This window comes from Canis lupus, chromosome 12 (assembly GCF_011100685.1).
Source record: "Canis lupus familiaris isolate Mischka breed German Shepherd chromosome 12, alternate assembly UU_Cfam_GSD_1.0, whole genome shotgun sequence".
NCBI lineage: Eukaryota > Metazoa > Chordata > Mammalia > Carnivora > Canidae > Canis > Canis lupus.
The window spans coordinates 4,132,604-4,153,968 of NC_049233.1; the positions used below are offsets into that span (position 1 = coordinate 4,132,604).

Sequence of the window (21,365 nt, forward strand, 5' to 3'; positions counted from 1 at the left end):
CCGCCTTGCCCCGCCCCTTCCTCTCCAGGGGCCCCGCCCCTCGGCGGCGTCACAACCCCGTGACGTCCCCCGCGTGACCTCACCGCGGTGGAGCGACGGAGCGGGGAGTGGGAAGGAGGAGAGGGACCGCCCCGCGGCTGGGGGTGACTCCTGGTCTGACCTTCTGCTCGCCCCACCCCCACCCTCAAGGGGAGGAGTTAGAGCTCGGGGTTTGGGGAGAATCTCGGGGATGTCGGTCTGCGGCAATTCCACCATTTTGCAGGTGAGGAAACCAGTCTGGGAGGAGAAGCGACCAGGGCAAGGTCAAGTACCAGGGTGTACGCAGGACAGTCTTCTCGGTCAGGGGTTTGCCCCTCGCCCTGAAACGGTTTGTTTGCGTTAAGTTTTAAGAGCTGCTTTCCCGGATAGGCAGTGCCGTGAATCCCTGGTTTCCAGCCATCCTTCGTAAGGGTTACTACAATTTATCAGTGTTGTTTCTGTTATGCAACAGTGGTATCAAGTCTCTGGAAAGTAAAGGAGGCCTTGGATACGAACGTCAATCACAGGTCCAGACCGCAGCACCCGCAATCTCCTGCTCATTCTGTCAAGACCAACCCTCTCAAAGTAAAGGTTAAGTAATGAGTATTGGGCATGCCTTCTTCTGTTTTTAAAATAGAAAGCAAAATATTGCTGTACAAATGGTACACCTGCCTGGTCAAGATCCCATTTGAAGATCAGAGATTGAGAAAGGCAGCATAGAGACGATCTTGTCTACCCCCTTCCATTCCTATTTGTCCAACACCGCTATATCCAAAGGGGAAAAAGATGAGTAAGAAATGGCCTTCTACCTTTCAGTAGCTCTCTGTTTTACGAATAAGGAAAGTGAGATCCAGAAAGCTTATATCTTGTCCAAAAAAACCCCAATTTCAGATTCCTAATGGGGTATGTTTTCCTTTTTTTTTTTAAAGATTTTATTTATTTATTCATGATAGACATAGAGAGAGAGAGAGGCAGAGACACAGGGAGAGGGAGAAGCAGGCTCCATGCAGGGAGCCCGACGCGGGACTCGATCCCGGGACTCGAGGATTGCGTTCTGAGGCCAAAGGCAGGCACCAAACCGCTGAGCCACCCAGGGATCCCCCTGGGGTATGTTTTCCATGACGATTTCAACGCCACACAGCACTAGAATAAGTCACCAGTAGTGTCTGGGTTTCTAGGAGGTTTTAGAAAGGGAAAGCATTCTACTTCCTTATGTCCCAGTACCAAATAAGAGTTAGTAGGGGGATCCCTGGGTGGCTCAGCGGTTTGGCGCCTGCCTTTGGCTCAGGGCACAATCCTGCAGTCCCGGGATCGAGTACCGCATCAGGCTCCTTGCACGGAGCCTGCTTCTCCCTCTGCCTGTGTCTCTGCCTCTCTCTTTCTCTATGTCTATCATGAATAAATAAAACCTTCAAATAAATAAAGTATTAAAAAAAATAAGAGTTAGTAAAATATGATGGCTTTAAAAGCTTGGGTTCTGGGTCATATATCTGTAAGATTCAAATTCTCATTCTGCCAATAAGTGGTATTCACAGTGCCTGCCCACATAGGATTGCTGTGAGAATTAAATGAGATAAAATATGTAAGCTCAACACAGTGCCTATTCCTTAAAAAACACTTCGAGAAATGATGACTATTGTGGCCATAAACATGACTATAGAAATAGACAATGGTACAAGTAGCCTACGTTACTACTTCACTTGGATCCCCTTCTACTTCATTTTGCTTCCTTGTCCTCTATTAAAATTTGAATTATATGCCCTTTCTCTTCTTTAATGATTTTTTCCCCTCCAACATGACTATCTTATGGGAAACAACTGTATCAGCATACAGATACATTATTTACAAACTCCTACTGTACAGTAGTTATAAACATTTTATAAGAAACTGGTTTTAGGCCTCTAATACCTGTGGAAGCTTAGATCATTGCCAGGACCTAACTTTTGAATGGCCACAATGTTGAAATATTTTACTAATATTAAGGAAAATTCTGTCTCTCTCAGAGGTAAACACATATTGTCCCTATCTTATGGGTGATGGAATGGGAACACAGATTATTAAAAAATCCCAATATTAGACCTATAAAAGAACCAGACTGTCTAGCCCAACCTCCCCATTTTACAGATGAAGAAATTGAAACCAAAAGAGGGGAACTGATTCACTCAAAATTAGGCAGTAAGTAAGGGATCTCCAAACTCCCAGTTTAGCACTCTATCCACTATATCCTGCTACAATTCCCTTTATGCTTTGAGTTCAACTTGGCCTTACATACAAAATAATCAGAAATTGATGTTAGTCTACTGACTAAAATTTAAGTTAACTTGTAATACCTATGAATTAAAGTTGTGTTAACCAAGGATCCAAAAGAAGAAAATGTTATTGGAACCTGACAACTCCCTTAGAATGCTGACCCAAGGAGAACAAACAACTCTTGGCCAGCCCCATGCAATACTAGGGTCTTAGCTCACATATAAATAGCCCATAAAATGCAAAGAGATCCTGGCAAATAAGAGACCCAAGTAGCTCAGAACTTCAGTTCATGGCAGAAGTTATCTCAAAGGAGCGCAACTATTCCTCAAATTACTTCTGAAACATTGTGGGGACATTTTTAGTTCTCATGAGATTGGAAGTGGTACCCCAGCCATTAATTCCTTGAGGACCAAGAATGCTAAACATCTGCAATTCTTATGTCATCCACACACAATAAAGAACTGACCCATTCCAATACACTATGCAAAAACACTGACCAAAATGAGGTATTACCCAATCAGGACACTCACAGAAATGTGAGTTTCCACTTAAATCTGAGGGGTTAATAACACATATGGTTCTTCTATAATGGCTCTGTAGCTGTGTTTTGTTTTATTGGGAAGAAGGCATGGAGAAGGACTGGTTGAGAGACAAAGGGACAAATTGCTGAGTGCCACCCTAAGGAAGAAAAGCTGATGGCAATATTCCCAAAGGGCTTTTAGGTTTTATGTCAGAACAGTGTCAGGAGCTATGCCTGGAAAGGCCACTGCCTGGAATATGCCCAAGACGAGCCAGTTTCTTTCTGAATTTCTTGGGCTGGTGATCTCGATTGAGAAATTTAAATGGGCACTTGAGTGGCTCAGTTGGTTGAGTGTCTGCCTTTGGTTCAGGTCATGATCTCAGGGTCCTGGGTTTGAGTCCCGCATGCGACTCCCTGCTCAGTGGGGAGTCTGCTTCTCCCTCTGCCCCTCCCCCTGCTCTCTTTCTCTTTCTCAGTCTCAACTAAATAAATAAATTTTTAAAAAAATTTTTAAATGAATCCCAAGTCCCCAGATGAAGCCAAAGTTTCTTAAAGGAATTAAGCCATTCTATCATTAGAAGTTGAAAGTCTAGGAGAAAAGTGATTCATCTTACCAGGGCAGCTGAGATTGTGTCCAGATCTCTAAGTCCTTAAGATTCAGAATTGCCAAGACCAGCTAATACTAAGATTATGCCACAGCATAACTGATTAAGAGAACAGAGTCCAAATTGGCATTAGGGTACATTATATGATAATAGCAACTTGTAGTCAAAACCTTTTAGGTATATATCCAAACTGTGATGACCTCCTTTTCTGCAAATCATTAATGACCCTCTATGTGGCCTCCAGCAGCCATATCTGCCCTACATGGCCCTGTCCTTTAGCCCCCATTGATTGGAGGCGAGGGAGATGCTTAACTTAGATCAGCCAATCAGATTCTCTCTCAGGAATTTCGAACTGAACTCAGTGAGTTTGTGGAACAGGCCTGTTTACTTGAAAGTGAGAGAAATACAGAAAAAGGTCCATCTTTGTGGAGCACCCATGAAAACGAGAAAATGCCTATCTGCAGAAAGACAGAAACAGAGAAAAACAGAGAAACAAAGATGGGAGACCTAAAGACTTGAGAGAGAAGTTCCTCAATCATCCTGAGTTCTGATTATTCAGCTTCCTTTAGATTCCATGAGAATCTCCAGGTTCCATTCAAAATATGTTATCTCTTAGATGAAATTATTCTTTTTTAATCTTTTTTTTTTAATTTTTATTTATCTATGATAGCCACACAGGGAGAGAGAGAGACAGAGGCAGAGACACAGGCAGAGGGAGAAGCAGGCTCCATGCACTGGGAGCCCGACGTGGGACTCGATCCCGGGTCTCCAGGATCGCGCCCTGGGCCAAAGGCAGGCGCCAAACCGCTGCGCCACCCAGGGATCCCTCTTAGATGAAATTAAAAAAGAATCAAGTTAATAAATAAGTGAAGTGAATACAGTATTTGATTTCTAGATAGAGATGGACATCCTACTCTTAAAAATAATGAAAACTTGAGGCTAGATTGGTAGAGCATGCAACTCTTGATCTCAGGATTTGGTGTTCAAGCCCCACATTGGGTATAGAGATTTCTGAAAACTAATTAATTAAAAAATTAATGGGGGCACCTGGTGGCTCAATCAATTAAGCATCTGACTCTTGATTTCAGCTCAGGTCATGATCTCAGGGTTGGGAGATCGAGCTCAGATCAATCCAGTTCCATGCTCAGCAGGGAATCTGCTTAGGATTCTCTCTCTGTCTCTCCTTCTGCCCGTACTCCTCCTGCACCCACCTACCATTTGCACATGCATTCTCTTTCTAAAATAAATAAATCTTTAAAAGAAATAATGAAAACTCCCGTAGGAAAAAAAAATAAGGATGCAAAAAGGCAATTCACAAAAGAAGAAATACAAATGGCCAATAAACATGTTGAAAGATGTATTATGCTACTCATAGTTAAATAAATGGATTAAAACAACAATAAGGCATCACTTTTTTCTAATCAGATTGTTAATGCTTTATAACATAATAGTTTTTGTTGGCAAGAGTATGGAGAAACATGTCCTCTCAAATACCACTGCTTCTGGGAATGTAATTGATATAATTTTTCCTAAAGATGAGTAGATGTGAATTTAGATGAATTGATATGAGGAACTTTAATAATATTTATATATAATAGTCCCCAAATCCCCAAAAAGCTTTTTTATTAGAAGTATTATAATACATATAATAATAAAAAGTTGGAAATAACCCAAATGTCCATCAATAGGGGAGCTATTGAAAAAAACGTAGCAGAGGTGGATTCATTCTTTTTTTTATTTAAATTTAATTAAATAACATATAATGTATTATTAGTTTCAAATATGGAGGTCAGTGATTCATCAGTCTTATTTAATACCCAGTACTTATCACATCATGTACCCTCCATAATGTCCATCACCCAGTTATCTCATCCCTTTGCCTCCTCCCCTCCAGCAACCTTCAGTTTGTTTCCTATTATTAAGAGTGTGTCTTATGGTTTGTCTCCCTCTCTGATTTCATCTTGTTTTATTTTTTACCTTTCTTCCCCTATGATCCTCTCTTTTGTTTCTTAAATTCCACATATGAGTGAGCTGATATGATAATTGACTGATTTCACTTCGCATAATATCCTCTAGTTCCATCCACATCATTGCAAATGGCATGAAGGGGTGAATCATTCTTTTCATCAATATAATTTTACATGAATCTGTGACCAAAAAAGTAAGGAACTGGAAAGAAACTTAAATGAATATTTTAATAATCTGAGAGAGAAGAAGAAATATCCAATTATGAAATCAAAGAAAAGACTGATAGTATAAAAAATTTAAAATTTCTTTGGGCAGCCCGGTGGCTCAGTGGCTTAGGGCTGCTTTCAGCCCAGGACGTGATCCTGGAGACCCGGGATCGAGTCCCACGTTGGGCTCCCTGCATGGAGCCTGCTTCTCCCTCTGCCTGTGTCTCTGCTTCTCTCTCTCCCGCTCTGTAACTCTCATGAGTAAATAAAATAAAATCTTTTTAAAAAATAGAATAAAATCAACAAGGAAAAAACAATCTAAAGGGAAAATTGGTAAAGGACATGAATGGGCATTTGATAAGAAAAATTATAAATGGCCTACAACTGTATGAAAATATTTTGAATACCATGAATAATCAAGAAGTGCAAATTAAAAGCACAATATCATTTTTATCTGTCAGTTTGGCAAAGATTGATCATAGCCAGTATTCTATAAGATGTGAAGAAAAAGGCAATTTCATACAATATTAATAGGATTACAGATTGGTAGAAACCTTTTTGGAGGATATTTTGGCCATGGCTATTAAAATTTTAAATGTGCACCTTATCTTAGATTTCATATAGATAACTAAAAAAGATGGCCAAAGATATATGTTGAAGGCTGATCACTACAGATTTGTAATGCTGGAAAATTGGAAACAATCTAAATGACCAACCGTAAAGTTTTGATTCGATTATACTAGATTTATGCTATAGAATACTACACCACCATTTAAAAAATGAAGTAGGTCTATATGAACTAACATGACAAGATGTAGATTTTTTTTAAGCAAGCTGTGGGGGATCCCTGGGTGGCTCAGTGGTTTAGCGCCTGCCTTTGGCCCAGGGTGTGATCCTGGAGTCCCGGGATCGAGTCCCGCGTTGGGCTCCCAGCATGGAGCCTGCTTCTCCCTCTGCCTGTGTCTCTGCCTCTCTCTCTCTGCCTCTCTCTCTCTCTATATATATATATGTCTATCATGAACAAATAAATAAATCTTAAAAAAAAAACAAGCTGTGAAACAGTATATATATATTATCTCTTTTGTATTAAAAAGCATAGTAAGTGTATATGTTTATGCATGTGTGTGGAATATACACATAACAAAATATTTGGGGAGATATATATCAATAGTTAAGGAAGGTGGGTTTATGGTAGAGTTGCCATATAACAACTGGATATCCAGTTAGATTTGAATTTCAGGTAAACAATTTTTTTTTTACCATAAGTATGTCACAAGCATTAACTGGGTATCCTGTATTTTTTTTATTTGCTAAATCTAGCAATCCAATTTATGGGGAATGTTCACTTTTAATGTTAAATTTCTGTATTGCTTGAGTTTTTACACTGAGCATGTATTCATTTTTAAAAGATAAAAATTTTAAATAACACTTTAAAATAATTTTATGTTGGTAATGTAGAATTTTATATGGCTCTTTGAAAACACATTTTGGGGGACACCTGGATGGCTCAGTGGTTGAGCATCTTCCTTTGGCTTAGGTTGTGATCCCAGAGTCCCAGAATCAAGTCCCACATCGGGCTCCCCATGAGGAGCCTGCTTCTCCCTCTGCCCATGTCTCTGTGTGTCTCATGAATAAATAAATAAAATATTTTAAAAAATGATAAAAGCTGTAAGAAAACAGTACTATTACCTATGCTCCAATTTCTAACAGATGCAGGAATGAGTGAATGCAAGAGATGTATAGAAGGTTATACTTCAAGGTATTAATGATGACAGTGTCTGAGTGTGGGAAATTATGGGTATTTTTACATTTTTAATCTACATTTTTAAACTTTCAATAAAATGCTCATGTCATAAAACATCAAGAGACACTTCATTTTAAAGAAAAGAAAATTAGGTGACCTAAGGGTTTGTCAAACATGTGTTCATTTTAGTTCTGGACACTCTCTTCCCCATGTCAGCTGGCTTAAATTTTGTAAACTGCAAAAGCTAGGAAGCAGCTAACAGTCCAATGAACTATCCAGTTGAGCAAGCAATGTCTGCTGACTTACTATCAGCAAGGATGAATTAGGGGCCTTGTGCTATATGACCATGAACAAATGACCATGAACAAATTACTGAGTCTCTCTATAGACCTCAGTTTACTCATTTCTGTATAAAGAATGCTGCAAAAAGATCACTGAAGTGGAGTAAAATAGTAAGTCAAACAAAAGAAAAAAAGTTTTTGGAATTTAACCTATGGCTACAATTAGAATTTGCATAAACATAACTGTGAAACAAATCTTACATTCTATGCTTATTCCCCAGGACTGGAAGTTCCAACAAAGTAGGCATAACTGCTTGTTGAATATTAAGGTATTACATGGCAAGAGGGGAGATACAAGGACATACATTTCTATAAATAATTATACTTGTATATATGTTTATATATTATACATATGTGTGTGTGTATATATATACATATATATATATGTATATATATATATATTTGTTATATTGAACATGTGCTCAAGTGCCAAATGAGCAGTAGACAAAGACTGAGTAGGACTTGGGAGGAGGGAGGGGTCAACGGTGGCTTGGGATACCCATAGAGACCTTTAAGATTCCTTGACCAGGCCTTGGATGATTCTCCACAGGATTTAAGGAACAGGCTAGAGAAGTGACACATGACAACAAAGTCATTTAGGGGACTGGGTAGCTTAGTGGTTGAGCATCTGCCTTTGGCTCAGGTTGTGATCCTGGGGGTCCTGGGATCGAGTCCCGCTTCCTTCAGGGAGTCTACTTCTCCCTCCACCTATATCTCTGCCTCTCTCTGTGTCTCTCATGCATAAATAAATAAAATCTTAAAAACAAAGTCATTAGACATTTATTTATTCTTTAAAGTGTGACCAAAAACCCCGCACATAACAAAACTTACCATCTTAACTATTTTTAAGTGTACAGTTAAGAAGTATTACCCATATTCACATTGTTGTGCAGCCAATCTCTAGAACTTTTTCATCCTGTAAAACTGAAACTCTGTACCCTTTATTTTTTTATTTTATTTTTTTTTAAGATTTTATTTATTTGTTCATGAGAGACAGAGAGAGAGAGAGAGAAGCAGAGACACAGGAAGCAGGCTCCATTCAGGGAACCCGACGTGGGACTCAATCCTGGGTCTCCAGGATCAGGCCCTGGGCTAAAGGCGGCGCTAAACCGCTGCGCCACCAGGGCTGCCCCAACTCTGTACCCTTTAAATAACAACCCCCCCAACTCCCTCTTCCCAGTCTCTGGAAACCACCATTCTAACTTTCTGTTTCTGTGAATTTTTAGATACTTCATATAGGTGGAATCATACAATATTTTTGTGATGCACAAAAGTTTTAAGTTTGATGTAATCCCATTTGTCTATTTTTGCTTTCATTGCCTATGTTTTTGGCGTCATTTACAAGAAAGCATTGCCAAGTTCCAATGTTGTGAAGTTTTTTTCACCATGTTTTCTTCTAAGAAGTTGTATAGTTTGGGTTGTACATTTAGGTCTTTAATCCATTTTAAGTTAATTTTCATATATGTTGTAAGATAAGAATCCAACTTCCTTCTTTTGCTCAAAATGGGAGTCATTCACATCTATAAGACCCAGGCTCCTCTTTGCCTATGCTGATCACTGCCTATGCTGATCACAGAAATATACCTGAAAGTGGATTCAGGTAAAGGAAATAAAATCTAAGGTGTACCTGAGGGGGTACAGGTTCATTTCCCTTAAAAATGAATGGGTGAGATTGAAGAGCAGCCTATGACAGTGAGTGGTACCTCTGCTTTCAACATCCCAGAGCGTGAAGGGAAAGAACCAGATCCCCTACATTTGAGGATCCCTTTTTCCAGTTCTTCTATCCTATTTCCCTATTGAAGAGATTTAAAAAAAGTAGAAGGCACTAACCCACTGTACTATCTTGTCTTCTAGAGAGAGCATCTGATGCCCTGGGTCTCCCTGTTCTTACTGTGGTGAATGGGACAATGCGGGGGTGAAGGGTGGGGAACTTGATTGTCTTTATCTCCTATCCCACAGTCCCTCAACCTAGATATCCAGAAGTAGTCCGTTCTTTTCTTTTCTTCCTTCTCCTCCCCCTCTCCTTCTCACTCCTCCTTCCTCTTTCTTTCCTTTGTCTTTTTTCTTGCATCTTTTCTTGGCCCCTTTAATCTCCCAGATCCAAAACATTATCTAAGGAAACACCAACTCCTCACCTCTCCCTCATGTAAAAAACAAACAAAAATACCTCACAACTCTTCTTGTTTTACTATGATCACTCTTTACACACTCTCCAACTGGGTTACCATGTGTGAATCATCTTGCTATATGCATCCAAGCTAGCAGTAAGAATGAGGAAACATAGTTAATGAACCCTTACAATATGCCCAATGCCCAGCACTTTAACTACTTCAACTCATTTAATCCTCACAGCCAAATGAAACCAATATTATTATTATTCCCATTTTGCAGATAAGGAAATAGAGAGTGAGAGAGTTTAAATAATGCACCCAAGGGGACAGCCAGGATTTAAGCCCAAGGCTCAGAAAGGAACTTGTGCCTTCCTTTTTGCCCCAGATTTCTTCCAGTTCTAGGAATTTTTCCTTTTCACCATGTTCAACTTGATTGTGTTTGCATTGAGCAGTCATTCCTGCTTCTAATTGTTTCTTCAATAATTTCTAGGATACTGCCAGAAAAGACTGGGGTAACAAATACTAAATACTAATATTTTCAATTTATGTGATAACATCTCATAATTTCTCAACAGAGCCATCCATTCTCTCATCTTATTCTCAAGAAAAACAGGTTGTATAAGTTTATTTTTTAACAGCTTCATTATTCTGCAAGGACTCATACTGCCTATTGCAAATAAAACTAAGCAATATAGAAAATTACATAGAAGAAAGTAAAAAATAATGCCTTAAATCCCACTACCCAGAGATAACCATTATTAATATTTTAGAATATGTCTTTCATATAACTCTCCATTTGTATAGTTTGCCTCAATGATAGTATACTGTATCTGCCTCTCTAGCCTGCTTTGTTTTTTTTTTAAGATTTTATTATTTATTTATTCATGAGAGACACAGAGAAAGGCAGAGACACAGGCAGAGGGAGAAGCAGGCTCCATGCAGGGAGCCCGATGTGGGACCGGATCCCAGGTCCCCAGGATCACGCCCTGGGCTGAAGGTGGTGCTAAACCGCTGAGCCACCCAGGCTGCCCCTAGCCTGCTTCTTTCATTCACGGTATGTTGAAAACAGCTTTTCACATCAATAAATACATATTTACATCATCCTTTTTAATGGCTATATGGTATTCCAATTTAGGAATGTACTTTACTTGACCAATCTATTGATGAACTCTGAGACTACTTTCAATTTTTTATTGTTGGAAGAAATTGTTAACCCCCATATAAAGAAATTGGTCCAAAAAAAAAAAAAAAAAAAGAAATTGTTCCCTCATAGGGAACTGAAGCTCTGAGGGAACTGGGCTCTATGACCTCTTTTTAAAAATCCAGGTCTGGAAGTAAATGCTTAGGCTAAACTGCTGACTTTTGACTCTTTTTTTTTTTTTTTTTAAGATTTTATCTATATATTCACAAGAGACACAGAGAGAGCAGCAGAGACACAGGCAGAGGGAGAAGCAGGCTCCATGCACCGGGAGCCCGACGCGGGATTTGATCCTGGTCTCCAGGACCGCGCCCTGGGCCAAAGGCAGGCGCCAAACCGCTGCGCCACCCAGGGATCCCACTGACTTCTGACTCTTAAAACAGTGCTTTTTTCAACTAAACTACCAAGATCAGGAAACTGGAATTCTTAACATATATATGGATTTGATAACTAGAAATGAGATTTTTAAATAACGGGCCCATTTTTTAAGAAATTAAGTATATGGCGCGACGGATCCACCCGGGGACGAGCCTGCCCAGCACCTGCGAGCGCCATGAATGGTTCCTCCAGCATCGCCACGATGAAGAAAGTGGTTCAGCAGCTCCGGCTGGAAGCGGGGCTCAACCGCGTGAAAGTTTCCCAGGCAGCTGCAGATTTGAAACAATTCTGTCTGCAGAATGCCCAACACGACCCCCTGCTAACTGGTGTATCTTCAAGTACGAATCCCTTCAGACCCCAGAAAGTCTGTTCCTTTTATTTTTTTTTATTTTTTATTTTTTTAATTTATTTATTCATGAGAGACAGAGAGAGAGAGAGAGGCAGAGACACAGGCAGAGGGAGAAGCAGGCCCCATGCAGGGAGCCCGATGTGGGATTCGATCCTGGGTCTCCAGGATCATGCCCTGGGCTGAAGGCAGCGCCAAACCGCTGAGCCACCAGGGCTGCCCCAAGTCTGTTCCTTTTTGTAGTAAAACGAATCTTTTGATGGTTTTCTAAGCCACTTTACATGAACAAGTGAATATTCAAAGGAGAACTAAATTTGAAGCCTGTACAAAAGCTTATCCCTATAACACGTGCCATACTATATAAACTCCTACTTTTGTCAGTCCTTAACATTTACCTCTCGGAATTTTCATAAATTCCTTTTTTTTAATTTTTATTTATTTATGATAGTCACAGAGAGAGAGAGAGAGAGGCAGAGACATAGGCAGAGGGAGAAGCAGGCTCCATGCCCCGGGAGCCCGACGTGGGACTCGATCCCGGGTCTCTAGGATCGTGCCCTGGGCCAAAGGCAGGCGCTAAACCGCCGTGCCACCCAGGGATCCCTGAATTTTCATAAATTTCTATTTCACAAGGGTAATTATTTTATATATACTGGCAGCAGCATACAATAAAATACTTAAGTGTAAAAAAAAAAAAAGGAATTAAGTATATACTTACCATAAAAACCAGCCATTCCACTCCTATGTGTTAACCCCAAATAAACAAAAGCATATGTCCATACAAATATTTTTACATAGATGTTGATAGCAGCTATATCTAGTATTCAAATAATGTAAACAACCTAAATATATTTATCAACAGGAAAATGGCTAAACAAATTCTGATATATCTCTACAATGGGATAGTACTCAGCAATAAAAAGGTATGAACTATTGGCCATACAACATGGATGAATCTTGACTATTATATTGAACAAAAGAAGCCAGACACAAAGGACTATATACTGCATATCTCACTTATATGAAGTTCAACAGGCAAGAGTAAGCTATAGCATTGGAAAGTGACTAGTGAGACCTAGGGTTGCAGGGAAGTTTGAATGGATGGTGAGGGGTTGCCTGGGAAGAGGCATAAACAGACTTTTGGGGTTGGATTCATAGAATTGTTCTAGATCTTAATTCAGTAATGGTTAGATGGGTGTATCCATTTGTCAAAAGTCATCAAATGGTAGGTATGCTTTACTTTTTTTTTTTATTAGAGACAGGGAGGTGGGCAGGGGCAGAGGGAGAGAGAGAATCTCAAGCCGACTCCCCGCAGAGCATGGAGCCCGATGCAGGACTCAGTCTCACAACCCTGAGATTATGACCTGAGCCGAAATCATGAGTTGGACGTTTAGCTGACTGAGGCACCCAGGGACCCCTCAAATGATACTCTTCATTTTTTTAAGACTTTATTTATTCTTGAGACACACACACACACACACACACACACACACAGAGGCAGAGACACAGGCAGAGGGAGAAGCAGGCTCCATGCAGGGAGCCTGATGTGGAACTCGATTCTGGAACTCCAGGATCATGCCCTGAGCCGAAGGCAGACTCTCAACTGCTGAGCCACCCAGGTATCCCAATGGTACACTTTAAATGGGTGAATTTTATTGTATGTAAACTATACCTCAATAGAGGTTTTTTCTTTAAAACTGGCCATCTGGTTTTATTAACAAGCCTGTCTACAACAGGCGGTAGAGATAAGCATTTGGCATAAATAATAAATGGCTGTCAGTGAATGAATGACTATATTTGCTGCTTAAAAGAAGAGGATGAAAGACACTTGTTTGAACCTTTCACAGGAGCAGGGATTTACAACCTATCAGGTGAATAAATTGCTTTCGTGGACTTGACCCTGAAGAGATGAGACCCCACTTAGCCATACGTGATTATGGGTGTTGCTGCTTTGGCCTAGCCCTTCGTAGACGGGAGGATCCCCAACAATAGGCCTCAGGCAGGCATCTGAGTAGGAGCAAGGCCTCAGGGACACAGCCCTCCCCTCAGCATACACTTCTCAGGCAGACCTGTCTAGGAGGGCCACCTGCTAAAGGCCCGGGGCAAGCCACCGCCCATGCAAAAGCTGAAGGGTTCCCTGAGAAAGAAGCCTTGGTGTTAAAAAAAATTAACTTTCAAGGGGAAAAACAAAAGCCATTTTCTGAAGCTGGGCAAAGGTGAGCATTTCCTGGAAAGTTAAATGCCTCAAAAGTTAATTTGAATTTCAGAGGGCCATGGTAATGACTCAAATGTGAGAGCACCTCAAGGGCCCTGCATGAAAGGCAATAGAATTTGCTGGCCTCCTTCAGTCTATCTCCTGGGGCTGCCAGAACCTTGGAGACCAGTTTTAAGGTTATCTCAGTTTCTACAGAAAAGGGGAAATTAAGTGAATTGCAGGTGCTCAATTGATTAGGAATGTCAGAGGTACTTGCTTGGAAAGAGAGCAAAACAAAACAAAACTGAAAAGCCCTAAAGAAGAATCTCTATAAAGAAATGTGTCTCTGTAACTGATTACAACAGCCAAAGCAAAATGTTTGTTTTCTCTGCAAAAGCATGATGTATATATGTGTGTGTAAGTGAGAGAGAAAGAGAGAGAGAGAATGCTATAAATGAGCCTGAGAGAGAGAGAGAAAGTGAATTTTTTATTTCTTACCAGACCTCACATGACCAAAAGGTACTTGGGTCCATAACCAACGAATTCCCAACCTTCCTCTGTGTGTATTCTTTTTTTCTTCCTCTGTGTGTATTCTTAAGCAAGTGTTCCTCTGAGTGTAATTTCCTGCACTACTTAGATCAGAGTCACTTGGGGGAGGGAGAACTCTTAAAATGGTCCATTCCTGGGTCTCAGGCCCCTAAAACCTGAGTTAGTGTGTCTGGGGTGGAGCCCAGGAATCACCAGGTGATCCTTATGAACACTAAAACTTGAATATCATTGCTTTAAACAAACAGTGAATTGTTTATTGATGATTTGCTCAATAGTACAACTCGATTTTAGGTTCACAAATTGAACTGTATTTTCACTGGTATATTTGAATTACAACTGTCTCAAGAAAAGCAACTATGAATTGGTGAAGAAGCAGACCAGAAAAAAACAAAACAAAAAACATTGATGGTTAGGAATGTAAATCCACCACAACCTTTCTGAGATTGGTTGCAATATGTATCAAAATCCTTCCAAATGCTTTGACCCAGATTTTCCACTCTTAGTCATGTATCTTAAAAAAATAACCTAAAGAGACCTGAGATATGTACAAGAATGTTTATTTTGCTATTGTTCATTATAGTGAAAAACTAGCACCATCTAAATGTCTAACAACAGGAGGTTAGTTAAATAAATTATGATAGCATCATATAATAAATCCAGATTGATATTTATAGAAATGGAAACATGTTTACAATACCATATTGTTCAAGAGAAAAAGATTACCAAAAAATTTTTACACATTTCATTTTTGTACAAAATTAAAAAGAATTGGAAGATAAGAAAATGTTAACAGTAATTATCTCTGAGTGGTAGCATTACAAGGAGCATACATTTTTCTTCTTTGTAACTTTTCTAAGTTGTTTTAAAATAAGATATATTATTTTCAATCAGGAAAAAAAAAAACAAGGCTGTATTCATTTCAAATAAAAGGGTAGTAGGCCACTGAATTCCATGTCAGAAGATTGAGTTAGGTGTGCCTGGGTGCCTCAGTCTGTTGGGCATTTGACTTCTGGCTAAGGTCATGATTTCAGGGTCCCGGTATTGAGCCCTATGTCAGGCTCTGCGCTCAACAGGGAGTCTGCTTCTCCCACTCCCTCCTCCTACTCATGCTCCTGTGCTCACTCTCTCTCTCTTTCTCTCTCTCTCCCTCCTCACCCTCTCTCTCTCTCAAATAAATCTTTTTTTAAAAAATTGGGTTGAAGTCCCAGATCTGCTGTTTTGAACCTCACTCTTCTTTTCTCTGAAATGAAGATGGTAACACCTGCACTACCCACCTCAGACATTACTAGAGAGTTAAATACGGGGGCACCTGGGTGGCTCAGTGGTTGAGCGTCTGCCTTTGGCTAGGGCGTGATCCTGGAGACAGGGTCCTGGGATCGAGTCCTGCATCAGGCTCCTTGCAGTGAGCCTGCTTCTCCCTCTGCCTCTGTGTCTGCCTCTCTCTGTGTCTCTATGAATAAATAAATACATTTTTAAAAAGTGTTAAATATGGAATTGCTTTGTAAACTATAAGATGTTTTATAGAGTTAGTGTATTGTGTTGATTTTTCACATCAGAATCTTGAATTCAGGGCAGCCCAGGTCGGGTGGCTCAGCGGTTTAGTGCCGCCTTCAGCCCAGGCGTGATCCTGGAGACTGGGGATCAAGTCCCACATCGGTCTCCATGCATGGAGCCTGCTTCTCCCTCTGCCTGTGTCTCTGCCTCTCTCTCTCTCTCTCTGTGACTATCATAAATAAATAAAAATTTAAAAAAAAATTAAAAAAAAAAAAAAAAAAAAACAGGGATCCCTGGGTGGCACAGTGGTTTGGCGCCTGCCTTTGGCCCAGGGCGCGATCCTGGAGATCCGGGATCGAATCCCACATCGGGCTCCCGGTGCATGGAGCCTGCTTCTCTCTCTGCCTCTCTCTCTCTCTGTGACTATCATAAATGAATAAAAAATTAAAAAAAAAAAAACACTCACTAAAAAACAACTAGAGTGTAACAGTGACAATATTGTGTCAAATGTAGTCATGAGATTGTGAGTGACATTTTCCCCCTCAATATATATGGAAACCCTCTATGACTTAAATTAAAATCTTGTATGATTCAAAATATATGCCACTTAAATTGGGGAAAAAATACCCAAAATGGTAGCCAGCCATATTATCTCTCCAGATTGTTCATTCTTGGAAGGCATTCTACCAGAAATTCGACACCACCATGATGAGTTGATTTAATGCCATTCCTAAAGATTAAGCGTGCATCTCAGCATTAGGATAATCATAGAGACCTTGAAGCCTGACACACTTGAGTTCAAATTCCAGCCCTGTCACCTATCACCCACGTGATGTTGGAAAAGTGAATTACTCTTTCGACGTCTTATATTCTACCTCTGACAATGAGTAAGAGACCCAAATAGGAGAATGTATATAAAAGCACTTAACATGATGCCAAACGCATAGTGGATTGGCAGTGACATCTTACAAGATACTCACTTCATTTATAGAATACCCTTAAGAAGCATACCATAACATTGATTTCCTTTGGATGAATGAAGAAAGTGACAAACTTAATTAGTATTGCTGAGAGTGTGGAGCCAGATGATGCTCATTTGCTACTGGAAAAGTTAAAATAGGGACAAGCACTCGGCACAGCCACTATTTGGCAGTGTCTAGGAAAGATGAAGAGGCGGTTTTCCCTGCATTCCAGCAAGTCCATTTCTAGGTATATGCCCTAGAAAATGTGTGGGAAGGAGACAGACGCGAGAATGTTCATTGTAACAATGATTATGAGAGCCAAAAATTGGAAGCAATTTAAACGTCCATCATCAGGGAAATGTTTAAATCAATTGTGATATAATCATGAAATGAAACACCTATAGCAATTAAAATGACTCAACTAGGGACGCCTAGGTGGCTCAGTGGTTGAGTGCCTGCCTTTGGCTTAGGGCGTGATCCCAGAGTTTCGGCATCGAGTCCCACATCAGGGTCCCTACATGGAGCCTGCTTCTCCTCCCTCTGCCTGCGTCTCTGACTCTCTCTCTCTCTCTGTGTTTCTCGTGAATAAATAAAATCTTTAAAAAAAATGACTGAACTAGTTACATGTGCAACATGGATAAATCTCAAAACCATGAGGTTAAAAAAAATAGTGGTGGAAAAATTTGTACAATATGATGTGATTTAAAAAAAATATGATGTGATTTTTATAAGTTTTAAAGATGGGTGAAACAATAGTATACAATCTTTATGGAATCATATATATCAGCTTTTAAAAATAATAAGCAGGAGCAGCTGGCTGGCTAAGTTGGAAGAACGTGTGACTCTTGATCTCAGGGTCATGAGTTCAAACCCCACACTGTACGTAGAGATTGTTTAGAAATGAAGGAATGAATAAATAAATAAACAAACTTAAAAATACATAATAAGTGATGAATTTAGGAGGATGCTTACCTCAAGAAAGAAAAAGGAGGGAATGTAATAGGGGAGATATATATGTGCATGTGTGTGTAATTGTTTCTGTAATATTTTATATCTTTAAGAGTATCTAGGGGCGCCTGACTGGCTGAGCCGCTGGAGTGTAAGACTCTTTGATTTTGGAGTTGTGGATTCCAGCCCCATGTTGGGTGTAGAGATTACTTAAAAAATAAAATCTTTTAGGGGATCCCTGGGTGGCTCAGTGGCTTGGTGCCTGCCTTTGGCCCAGGGCGCGATCCTGGAGTCCCGGGATCGAGTCCCACGTCAGGTCCCGGCATAGAGCCTGCTTCTCCCTCCTCCTGTGTCTCTGTGCCTCTCTCTCTCTGTATGTCTATCATAAGTAAATAAATAAATCTTTTAAAAAATTTTTAAAAATAAAATCTTTAAAAAGAAAATTTTAAAAAATCAAAGTATCTAAAGTAAAAAGATCATAATGTTAGGATTTGTGTGTAAGGGCTTGGATGTTTATTATTCTTTTTTTGTATTATTCTTCATACATAGATATGTATATGTTTATAAGCAGGAAATATACAGTGCTTACAATATCATAGGCACTGTTAGGTTCTTTACATGTCTTAACTAATGTAATTATTTCTACCTGTAAGGTAATTACTATGATTATCCCCACTTTACAGATGAGAAAACTTGCTCAACGTCACATTTTTGGTAAGTAATCCTGGAAGTTGAAGGCAATCTGGTTTGAGTCTGATCTCTTAACAACCATACCCTACTGACCCTTGAAACACTTTAAAATTTTTAAATTTAAATTTTATTTATTTAATTTTATTTTTAAAGTAAACTCCACCCCCCAAAGTGGGGCTTAAACTCACAAACCTGAGATCAAGAGTCACAAACTCTACTGACTGAGCCAGCCAGGAGCCCCCCTCCAAAAAACTTTTTTTTCACATAAGAGGGAGGTCATGGGACAAACTAGGAAGTAAAACCCTCTAGCATCACACAGGTCAGTGAAAAGGCATTTCAACAACCTTTCCTAACCTACTTCTGCTCTTGGTAGGAAATACTTAAATTTTCCACCAGACCACATAACAAAGCCAGAGAGCGCTGCCTGGACCCATAGACCATACAACATCACCAAGACTGTGGTAACACAACAGTAAAAGCCAAGTCACCTCTAATTTGGGAAGAGGAGGATAAGTCAAACAATAAACTCTGAGAAGACCCTTTGGAGGTCTTACACCTGGAAGAAATTCCCTGGAAGGCAATGCAAGCAGGATAATTCTATGAGTGAAGAAAATTTTTTTGTATTTTTTTTATTGGAGTTCGATTTGCCAACATATAGCATAACACTCAGTGCTCATCCCATCAAGTGCCCTCCTCAGTGCCCGTCACTCAGTCACCCCAACCCCCCGCCCACCTCCCTTCCCACCACCCCTTTTTCGTTTCCCAGAGTTAGGAGTCTCTCATGTTCTATCATCCTCTCTGATATTTCCCACTCATTTCCTCTCCTTTCCCCTTTATTCCCTTTCACTATTTTTTATATTCCCCAAATGAATGAGACCTTATAATGTTTGTCCTTCTCCATCTGACTTACTTCACTCAGCATAATACCCTCCAGTTCCATCCATGTTGAAGCAAATGGTGGGTATTTGTTATTTCTAATGGCTGAGTAATATTCCATTGTATACATGTACCACATAGTGAAGAAATTTTTTTTATTTAGAGTCTGAGATAATAATCCTGAGAGTTTTGAGTGTTGCTAAATTACTGTCTGCATTTGGGCAGGACCAGTTGAATGGGCAAATTCCCAAATGAGTCAAAATCCACACGAATACAATAAAAGTGGAATCCAAGCTTCTGCTGTATTACACCAGAGCACAATTAAGACTAGATTATAAATCAAATATAATAATCTGCTTCCAGATCTGTTGGTAGCCTCTGCCAACCCTTTGGGGTGGATCAGAGGCCATTATGGACAGCTGGCCTGTGGAAGATGGCTAACAGCCTCCTCCAAAGATCTTCCATAGCCCTGCCTCCATGTTCCGCATCCAGGCATAGTGTGGTTCAAAGGTTTGGGGAGGCTGATGACTTGGACTGCTGGTGGCAAGTCTCACAGCAAAGAGAACTTAACTGAGCAAGCAAAATGCTTTAGGGGGGAAGTTAGGGGACCATTTTTCAAATGGATAATTTATTTTTGGATGATAGAGGATATTTTTACTTCTGTCATAACTCTGAATTTTATGATTTTATTTTCCCTCTAAGAAGTCCCTGTGATCATCCATCTGTTCCCACGAAAGAGTGAACACCTCTATGGATAAATCAATCCTTAGATTTCCAGAGGAATTTCTTCTTTATAAAGAGGTTCCACATCCATTATGCTATTTGGTTCTCAAACTATCTTAGTCATAGGAAATAAGAATAACAACAATAATAGCAATCATATTGAATGTCTTATGATAATGAAAGCTAATCAAAAAGACAGCATATTATAGATTCCATGTATATGATTGTCCAAAATAGGTAAATCTGTAGAGATTACTCGTTGCCAGGGGTGATAAGGAAGGGCTCCTGGAGAGTGACTGCTAATGAGGACGGGGTTTCTTTTTGAGGTGATGGAAAAGTTCTGGAGTTAGATAGTGGTGGTGGTTGCACAACTTTGTGGATATATGAAAAAACCACTGAATCATATGCTTTAGACTGGTGAGTTTTATGGAATGTGAATTTTTAAAAATTCACTGATTTTTTTAAATTGCAGAACAAAAAAAAAAATGGTACTCACCATGTGCTAAGACAAGAGAAAGGGCTTTACTTGGTTCAAGCCACCTATGTCACCTAATTATCCTGACAAACTTAGGAGATAGTATAATTTCCTTATTTTATAGATGGGGACACAGGCTCAGACAGATGATCAGTCCGTAGTGATGTGGCAACCAGTAAGCACCAAGCAAAATTTCAGTTTCTCACCTTCATTCTCCAAATCAGTCTCCTAATTGTCATTCCATTCCAGTAATTCAAAGAGATATTTCCAAGTGAAGTTCATCCAATAGTATTTCTTCTGCTCAACTCTTTTAGTAAAAGGTCTTTTTTTTTTTAAGATTTTATCTATTTGAGGAAGTGCAGGAAAGAGTACAAGTGGTGGAGAGGGAGAAGCAGGCTGCCCATCAAGGAGGGAGCCTGATGCGGGGTTCAATATGGGGTTCTATACGGGGTTCAACATGAGGCTCCATGCAGGGTTCAATCCCAGGACCCTGGGATCATGACCTGAGCTGAAGGCAACCACTTAACCAACTGAGCCACTCAGGTGTCCCTTGGTAAAAGGTCTTCATGCTTTTACCTTTTTTCATGTCTTTTTAAATTTAGGATTCTTTCTCCCCAATTTTAGAGAGTTAAACACAACAGTGATTTCCTCTCTGAAAATACTTAATTCTCTAAACTACCTGTCTTCTGATAAAAAGCAAACCTTCATTTCTTAGCTCCCAGGGAAGTCCCTTAGGGTCACACAACCACGGCTGATTTTAAGCAGAGATGTG

General features: G+C 39.9%; 1 long non-coding RNA gene across 4 annotated transcripts; it reads left to right on the forward strand.

Annotated features, from left to right (window-relative positions):
* Positions 1-62: 62 nt before the first annotated feature.
* On the forward strand, positions 63-19,171 carry LOC111098229. Of its 4 annotated transcripts, none has more exons than XR_005367597.1 (4): positions 63-262; positions 491-609; positions 18,513-18,543; positions 18,893-19,171. It is a non-coding gene; the product is annotated as an uncharacterized LOC111098229 (long non-coding RNA). The 4 variants fall into 4 exon arrangements; XR_005367598.1 differs by having other exon boundaries at positions 491-603; positions 18,893-19,170; XR_005367595.1 differs by lacking the exons at positions 18,513-18,543; positions 18,893-19,171 and adding an exon at positions 11,153-11,408.
* The last annotated feature ends 2,194 nt before the right edge of the window (positions 19,172-21,365 follow it).